Here is a 9,598-nt window from a genome sequence, read left to right on the forward strand (position 1 = left end):
AAAAAAAAAAAAAAAAAAAAAAGCACAAAGGTATACAAACAAGGTCACTTTAACTGGAGCAAAAGAATCTTGCCAAATAGGCTGATTAGAGCAGCTAATCTAATATAAGGTTCCATCCTGATTTCTTCAGTGACACTGTACATACACGTTCTCCAAAGGAAAGCTGTCACTGGACAGTCCCAGGCTGGACCATCTACTCTCTGACAAAGGTGCATGAGTACAGTCAATGCTACAGATTTTGTGTTATGGAATTTCCTCCTACTACTTTGGATATCTAGTTCTCAGAACTTTGGTGTCATTTTTGAAAAAAGGTATCTTTTTCTATTGTCATCATTTGATCTTGAAGAGATTATTGTCTTTAGTAAAACCCTCGCTTAAATCTTTTAGAAGCCTATTGAACAGGGTAATAAAGATAACACCCAGTGCCTGTCCTCAAGGAATGTAAAGCACAGATCAAGTTGGTAAACTTTGGACAAAGATCATGTTCTTTCCTTGCAAGTTTGGTAGATTACACAGTGAGGGTGTGGTCTTCCCACTAAGGACAGTTAGACATTTACCTGTTTCAGATGAGCAGAAAACATAGCTTTAACTAACAGCTCTCCCAAGTCCAGAGTTTTTGGCATGGTGGTAAATAGAGTTGTTGTAGCCACTTTCATTCTATGACAGTCAAAAGCAGATGGTGGCAGTGTGTCTAGACTTCGTTTTTCCTGACTAAATGCTAGCTCTTCCCTTCTTCCGTTCCATTTCCTTTTCCTTTCGAATTCCATCTGAGTCTGTGACTATATGCCCTAGAGTGACTCTGGCTAATTAGGTTATGTTTACTACCTTGATCTTGTCATTTTATAAAATGACATCAATAAAGTCCCCTTTCCTAACTCGGGATATTTTTGAGCATCAAATAAGATATTGGTATGCAATCATTTTGTGAATTTAAAATTGTTCTTGGAATAATACTTTATTATCTTCTACAATTCGACATCTATTAGAATAGAACAGAACCAAGATCTGTAAGGAATGTATCTTCCACTCTGGGAGAAGGAAAACCTCACATAGTGGCTGGCAGGTAAAAGACATGCTAAAAACTTGAAGAATGAAACCAAGTGCTTTAAAAAATAAGTAACAATATTGCTTGGGGAGCCAGGTAAATTAGCATAGGTAACTACATAAATAAGGGACAAAACATGAGATGTAAGTAATTGTCCTATCAAATGAAAGCACTATATGATTAGAATGTGCTTTAGCTCTCAATATAATTTTGGATTTATAAATAAACATAACTTTTTTTCTTTTAACTCTTTAGTCCACCTATTTTTCTTTTGTGAGACAGACCCTATACATTCTAGTCTTCAAGTAAACTAGTCAAGTCAAAAGATCAAATAATGTACTATGGAAACATCAGATTGCAGAAATCTATAGATTAAATTAGCTTGGAATGTGTGGAATAGTGTTCATTCCTGTCAGTCAGTTAATATGTGGGCCTACTGTGCATCTGGATTATGTTTGGGACCGAGTGGAAGCGCCATAGGACCCTTCCTTTTTGGCATATGGGAGGTTGTGACTCATTTCCTTCTTTAAGCCTTTAGGACACAGAAGTCAGATGGGCAGTCCACTCTGGATTAAACCCCTTCCACTTCTAACCATAGCAGCACTATCTGTGGAGAACATTTGTCTCATTTCACAGTAGATACCAAGGCAGAATTCCTTTTACCACTGATTGCTGCAGCGGTTCTACAACCTACAGTCAGGTGAACCCTTCAAATGCCCAATAACCCTAGGTGCATTTAGAAGCATCCTCACACTCTCAGGTGTGAAGCTAACAATTAAAATACATTAAATAAGTGTTTTTCCAATTTAGGTATCTGACAGTATAAATTTCACAAGAACTGGGTTGTTTGGGGAAGGGGAGAACAAATTTTTGTAAGGACTAGTGAAGATCATAGAGGATACACAAACAGGAGTGAAAAGAACCACTCTTGAATAAAGAGTGACCCCGAAAGATTTGTCCAAGGATATAAGTGAAGGGAATGTTCAAAGAAGAGGATGATGATGCAGGACATTTGGCATCTGGCTGAAGACAGCCATAGAAAGGTTTGGAGTCTTGAAGGAACGTGGGAGCTTGGATCACACAGGGCATGCACAGAGATGTAGAACAAAGAGAACCTGGCTTCTGTGGGGGTGGTCTGGGATTCTGAATAGGTGTTGAGGGGTATGAGGGGATCAGCCTTCTGGTCCAGGCTCATTTTAGATACAGAATTCTGTGATCTTATGTTTTATAAATTGAGAAAAAAATGATGAAATAAATAGAATATTAATGAGTAGTGGCAAATAGAACAGACTCAACTTGTTGAACGGAGGAAGTAAGATTTAAAAAATGTGGTTAATAAAGTACTTTAAATTAATTAAACAAATGATTCCATTCAAAGAATAATTTCTTATTCTCTGCATGTCTTCTCTGGATGGTAATCTGTTAAGCTTTAGAGAAGACAGAAATGTAAACAACAGTTCTGCAGAATTTTTGCATGAAGAATCATATAAATATTTAAATTTAGTTCATATTTATGAATATGAAATTTATTTAATTTATAAATATTAGGAGTGAAGACAATTCCTATTTATATAAATTTAAAATGATTATAATGTCATAAGTAGAGTTTGTGGGCCCTGGTGAAATAGAGCAAATAAACTGGTAAGGAAATTTTCAAAGATGTAAATGGTATAATTAAAAAATGTACAAAATGTTATGTGTATTCTAATGCATCCCTCTAATCTCTGGCAGGAAATTGTCAGAAGAAATATATTCTATTTCTACCTTCAGTTGTGTTAAGGCAATAGTCGAGGGTATCATTAAGGATACAAAATTAGCTTGACACTGTTCCTGAGACTGAAGAGAGTGCCTTCACCACTATATCAAGAGGACAAATCTCACCTTAGCTTCTTGGAAATGGTCTCTGAAAAAGCCATGCAAACACTGATATGCATTGCGTGGTCTGCCTAATTGCTGGTTTCATATTTTGGTAAGGATCTGGCGATCTCTTTGTTCATGCATAGTGAGGATCACGTGATATGCAGCAAATTAATCTCCTGGGTATTTTTATTTAGGCTCGTGTGGCTTGTTTTTATTAATTTTCAATTTTCTAGGTCACCTTGTGCTTTCACACTGGTTAGCATATCCTAATTTTCCCAAGGAACACTTGAGTACAAAATCACTTAGTCTTAATGCCCATGACTTAGAAGATTCACTCAGAAACTAAAAGAGCAGAACTAATATACAAAGCTTGGTGTATCTGGTTGCTTGGGCAAGGCGACTTGCCTTGCATATGTGAAGATATTAAATTCCTATCCAGTTAATTAAAAGAGCTTCTTCATGTGTCAATGAAAGACCTAGTCCATAAATGGGGCATTAGGACTTTACTCTTGTTTCAGGAAACATCATCCTCTCCAAGTTTCTCACACTTTTAAAAATTTATTTTTTAGAAGTATACCTACTAGCCACCTGTCTGTCAGCAGACTGAAATTTTTTACCAAAAATAATGTAAATTTAGTTATATCAATATGTGTTTGGGACTGGCAACTAGTTGGTTTTAATTAATTAGAGTTTTTCCTTTCCTCTGATTTTAGTGCTAAAAACGGTGCAGGAGTATGAAAATATTTTTTAAATTGATCATAGTACACATTAGTTTATTTTTTTTATGTCCCAACTCTCTTCACAGACTTTGCAAGCATCATCCATGTAGTCCTCACAATAAACCAATGAAGTATCCTTCTTTTCACAGCTGAGGAAACTAAGGCATGTGGAGTTTGGGTAACTTACTCTAACAATATTTTACACAGAGCCTGGGAAGTAGTGACTCAGAGTCCAGGCACTGCTATCCAGCAGACCAGACCTTAGCTCCACTATTTACTATAGACCATTGACTTTGATCCATTATTTACTATAGACCATTGACATTGACCTGGGACAGTGATTTCATTCTTGTAAATGTCAATATGCCAACTATGAAATGAGAATGGTAAATGAACCTTCTTCATGAGGTTGTTTCTAAGATTAACTACTTTATAATTCATGGAAAGTACTTAGTATAGTGTTCTGGATCATGGTAAAGACTCCAACATGAAGAAATATAATGAAGCTTGAAATATCTAACCCTTGAAAAGAGAAACACTAATAGTAAAACTTGTGGGATACAGGTAAAGTTGTAGCCTTAAATGCTTACATTCTAAAGGAAGACTGGCAATGTGTGAATGAAAGATTCTCTAGTTAAAAAAAAATAAAAAGCAAGAACCATAGTGTGAGCACAGGAGGAAAAGATAGTAAGACTTGAAAATAAGACAAATTAATAAAATAGAAAAAAATACTGATTTTAAGACGTTTCCTTTGAGGAGTTTATAAAGTGGCCAAGATTCTAGCAAAACTGTCATTCTTACACAGTTTCTACAACTTACTTCACCTTTAAAAGATTCTTTTTTCCTGCTGTACAACAACCAAGTATGTAATTTGGCCAAGTTTATTTATGACACTTCTCAGAAACTCCTTTCAGATCTGCATTTCTCTTGCATGAGGATTTCTCTGCATGAATTTACTCCTTTGGCTTTCAGGAAACAAATGATACCTGCATGCCACATGACAAAGTTTAAGAAGAAAATACAACCAAATCCAGCATTAGAAAATTCAGTTTGTGGAAAATAAATCATTGTCAAAAGGATACTTAGTTCTACAAATACATTCACAACTTGATTCCTTTACCAAGCAAGTTCCTGTCATGCATGTAAGCAACGAGCCAAGAAAGGGAACTTGTCTGGAAAATGAATTATTTTACATAAACTGTTTACCCAACAGCCATTCCAATATCAAAATCCTGTCCTTACAGATTTTCTTCTTAAAGCCAAGATTGTGTGGGACCCCATGGTCCTAAGAGTGAGTGGTCTTTCAAGCTTGAGCTCCATATACCTTGCTCCTCATTCTCACTGGCTGTATCTTCGGTCCTAAAGCCATTCTTAAATTTGTTGTATGTTCACAGCTAAGGAATAGAGCACATTATCCTGCGCCAGTCTCAGAGGTGGTAACTTCCCACCTCAGTGGAAACAGGGAGGCCGTGGCATGAAGAGCAGGGTCGGCCTGCTCAGCAACCCTACTCAATCTTTTTAAGATCCCATTATTGGCAGATAAAGGTCTCACACCCGAGCTAGCTATTGGGTATCAGAACCTGGCTGGACTGAAACCCTTAATTAAAAAGTAAATCTCAGCGTATAGCTCTATCAAGAGCTGGTTGAATGTTTCTCAGTGTCTATTCATATCAGTGGAGAGTTGTGTGTCCTCTAATTTGTGTGCATACTTATTTAGCCATGTATGCACTGCTTTATCGAGTCAGCTCAGGGATATGATTATTTTTACCCTTCTCAATGAGTCAACTCATTCTAAGACATCTTTCTTGCTTTGTGTTACTAGGGACAGATACTGTGCTGGCATGCAGTGGGCATCAATAAAGGTCTGCTGATGAATGAAATAACAAATTGGTAGGTCACCAGTGTTCTGGGAATTGTGTTTGTGGTGGTTGTGCAGATCATAAAGATTAATAAGACCTCATCTGTCTTGTTCAACAGCTCATATTTCAGTGGGGTTTTAAAAAAATATCTCAAAAGAATTCAGAGCATGGCTTTTGAAATCACAGAGATGTGATGCACCATGCTCCTTACTGACTGAATGGGCTCCCACAAGTTATTTTATTCTTTCATTCTTCATTTATACATCTACAGATGAATATGATAGCCTACCTCATAGATCTGTCATGAGGATTAAATGAGATAATGCTTGAAGACCTTAGAGCATATGTCTGGCATATAGTAAACATCCAACAGGAAACTTCTGTTGTCAACTGCATGTTTTATTCCCTTAAGAGTCTAGTTTCACACAGGGATGGAGACATGGTACACATGGCAGACACCTGAATGTGATTTTCTGTCTGCTGAGTTTGTGGTTGATCCAGCCAAAGAGAGTTACCATAGTATCCCTGTGCTCTCAGCAATGAATAAAACCAGATGCTGTTCCCATGGGGAGAATTTATTCCTACAGGATAATGTTTCTTTACTTTCCTTCCAGGCATCTTCAGGATCTTTGAAGCATCTTTTATATTCTAGAAATATTTCTATATATTTCTGCCTTTACACATTTGGGTAGCTCAACACTAGTCTTCAGCGTGGGAGCAGGGAAGATCAGCCTTATGTTATCAATCCCTTGAATGCCTTTCTGATATTGAGATATTGCAACACATTGAGATGGAAGCAGGAGATAAGCAGATCATAATGGGTCTGGAAGTCACCTGTCCTTTTTATTTCATAGCATTACTTACATATGCAGTTATTTATCAGTGCCTACCTTCCACACAAGAATGACTACTTCCTGAGGGCAGGAAGCTACCTTTGCTTTATTGTTGCTCTAGAACGTCAATTAGTTAATGGCAGTTACAGATGCTTGATATTAAGTGAATGCAACTGAAGAGTCAGAGAGAAGATACTTTTTAGGAGTATTTTAAAGGAGGATCTGAATTTGAGTTATGAAGTTGAATAGTGATTGAAGTCATTGAAGTGAATGGACTTATTCAGAGAAACACAGTGGTGAAATAATGACAAGGGTAGACCTTGAAAAGACAGTCACACTCAAGGAAATGATGAGGAAGGAATCACTGGTGAAGGAAGCTGAGAAAGAACTTACACTACAGAATATAACCAACACAAAGCATCATTTGAGAAAAACCAAAATGATCCAGTTTTATATAAAGTAATGCAGCTATGGAAATAACCTAAGTGCCCAAAGATAAATCCATGGATCAGGAAAATGTGATATAATATACAATGAACACTACTCAGCATTAGAAAAGATAAACTCTTGCCACTGTGGCAACATGGATGGTATTGGAGAGGTTTATGCTAAGCCCAATAAGTCAACAAGAGAAAGACAAACACTGAACGCTGTCATGTACAGATAGAATATGGAGATATTAAACAGTGTCAGACAAAACCAAGCCAATCACAAACCTAGAAATTTGACTTTAGAACTGAGACTGCCAGTTGGAGAGAGAGCACAGTGGACTATGGTGGAGCACTGTGGGTGTCTTGGTGGTGGGTGTGGTATGGTAAAAACACCTGGAAGTAGTGATCCTCTACCTCTAATTCATATACAACACAGAACCTAAATGTATATAGATTAAAAGGGGGAGTTAAATATAAAACATACACACATATATACACACATATAACAAAGTTTTGTTATTAAAAAAGTGTGGCTGCTATAAATCAAAACCTATGGGACTCTCACCTAACATCCCTTTAAGACTAGCTAATTTGCCTTTCTTCTTGCCCTTTTCTCCTGGGTAGAACTCAACCATATTTCATGAACAAAATACTGCGTATTCATTCTTGGCCTCTCCCTTCCCTGGAGTATCAGGCCATAATAGTGGGATTCTATCTCAGAATCTCATGGAGGTGCTGGTGAGGCAAGAGATTATATTTCCTACTGAATGTTAAGATCAGGGAGGTGAGATTTGGGGCTGTTAGAGCCAACTAGCAGTCATAAGGGGAGAAGGAAGTCAACATGGAAGAGACAAGAACTGAGTTACAGGACCTAATGACTGCCGGAGCCCCCATATGCCTAAAGGAAATACATATCTTGGTTACATGAAATGATAAACCTCTTTGCATTTTTATCTCCATTTAAAAGAGTATTAACTGAGGAAACAAAACACATTACAGTCCTTTATAAAACCATGCATATGTACATAATAGCTATCTTTGATTTCTTAAAAGTGGGGGGAAATTTTTATTTACCTTAAGTCAGATCATGATTCTAACTGTGCAGACATTGATGTTCTAGAGGGAATAATGTTATAGCTTGAACAAAAACCTTACTGGGTGTAACATGCTTTCTTTCTGAATTGCAGTCAGCCCTGCTGAGTCAATGTTGACATATGTAACTCTTTCCTGGAAGGCAAGAAAATCTAAGGGTTGACTGGTTTGCTCACTCGCCCTGTCTTTTGTTTCCTAACGAACGGGTAATATTAGTCTTTCAGTATGATAACATAAAGCTGACTGATTTGCATGGCTTGGTATTGTCTGCCCTGTGTGTTTGAGTTTGTTCTCTTATTTAATATGAGCTGTACTGAAACTGTGGACTCTCTATTTGTTCAGCAGCCTCTTATGGGTGCCTGCCTTTTCTCCTGGATTGAGTTAGGCCAGGGAAAAGAGAGAAGCAGGATAACACCAGATTTTCTTAGCTAGAAGGGACATTCCCAAACTTCTCACAACTCCAGTGATGTACAGTAAGGTCTTTGGTACCCAGAAATGCGATCACTCTGCATGGGAATAGTGTTGATGATATTCTCTTTTTTCCACTTAGATTCAGATTCTGGCCTATTTGGTCTTAATCAACTACTTTGTTGTGTCTTTGAATCGTGCTGTTATATTATTGTCATTCTTATTTATTTTCTGTTATTAATAAGGTAAACATGGTTATAAACTTTCCAGGCCTTATTTGGTTATTTGAAAAGTGAGAATGGCTATATGTAACTTGCAGGGTTTTTGTGAGGTTTAAATGAGAAAACACAAATAAAGAAACTCATTCCCAACCTCTAAGAGTATTTGCAAGTCTGAATTGATATCCTCAAACCCACTTTTTTCCCTTTATGGCCAATTAAGACTCACTTTAAGCTCATCTCCTTCTAGAAATCCCCCTTTGTCCTAGTTGGGGGTTGTCTCCTCTCTGTTTTCCTTTCTCTATGATTCAGGTTATGTTGTCTTTAATTTGTTGTTTTCTGATTGTTCTGCAACTAAACTATAGATTATTTTGGAGGCATAATTCTTTCCTCAATGACAGAATGAACTATGTATAGAACATTAGCAGGGGTTCAATAAGTGTAGTGAAATTACAAAAGAAAAAGTAAAGGAACTAAGTCAAATATATACAGAACACTCTTAAAGACAATTCCATATATATCATTACATTTAATTTCAATAAAACTACTTTCACAGATGTAGAAATCAAGAGAGAAAGAAGTGAAATGGTCTGTACAGGGTCCCCTAGACAGAGGGATCAGAGCAGAATCCCATTCCAACTCTATCTGGCCCCAAAGAGGTTGCCTCAAAACAACTGAAAAGTCATCTCTTTCTTAACCTTTGGAATTTTCTTCATCACTGTCCCATCTTTGTTTCTCAAAAAAAAAAAAAAAAGAAAAAAAAAGAGAAAACTGGTTATGTAGATTTTAATATATATTTTATACATTTGAAAGAAAGATGACTTGATTCCAAATTGAAAATGCTTGGTTCATGAGGAACTCATAAATGAATAATTGCTTTGACTTTGACTTATTATTTGAATTATTATTTAGCTATGAAGATTCTACCAGAGAGTTTAAATCCAATTATTTTTGAGGACCTTATTGTTGACTTATTTTAATACCAGGTCATGAAGTTTAAGTAGTGAATATTAGACATCTAGATATTGATTTCCATAGATGTAAATAAATAATGGTAGCATATGCTGAAAATTCATGTCATAATTAAACATTTGGGGACAAGCTCAATCCATTGTTTCAGAAACAAAATGAAG

This window comes from Condylura cristata, unplaced genomic scaffold (genome assembly GCF_000260355.1).
Source record: "Condylura cristata isolate star-nosed mole 26May11 unplaced genomic scaffold, ConCri1.0 scaffold00004, whole genome shotgun sequence".
Classification (NCBI taxonomy): Eukaryota; Metazoa; Chordata; class Mammalia; order Eulipotyphla; family Talpidae; genus Condylura; species Condylura cristata.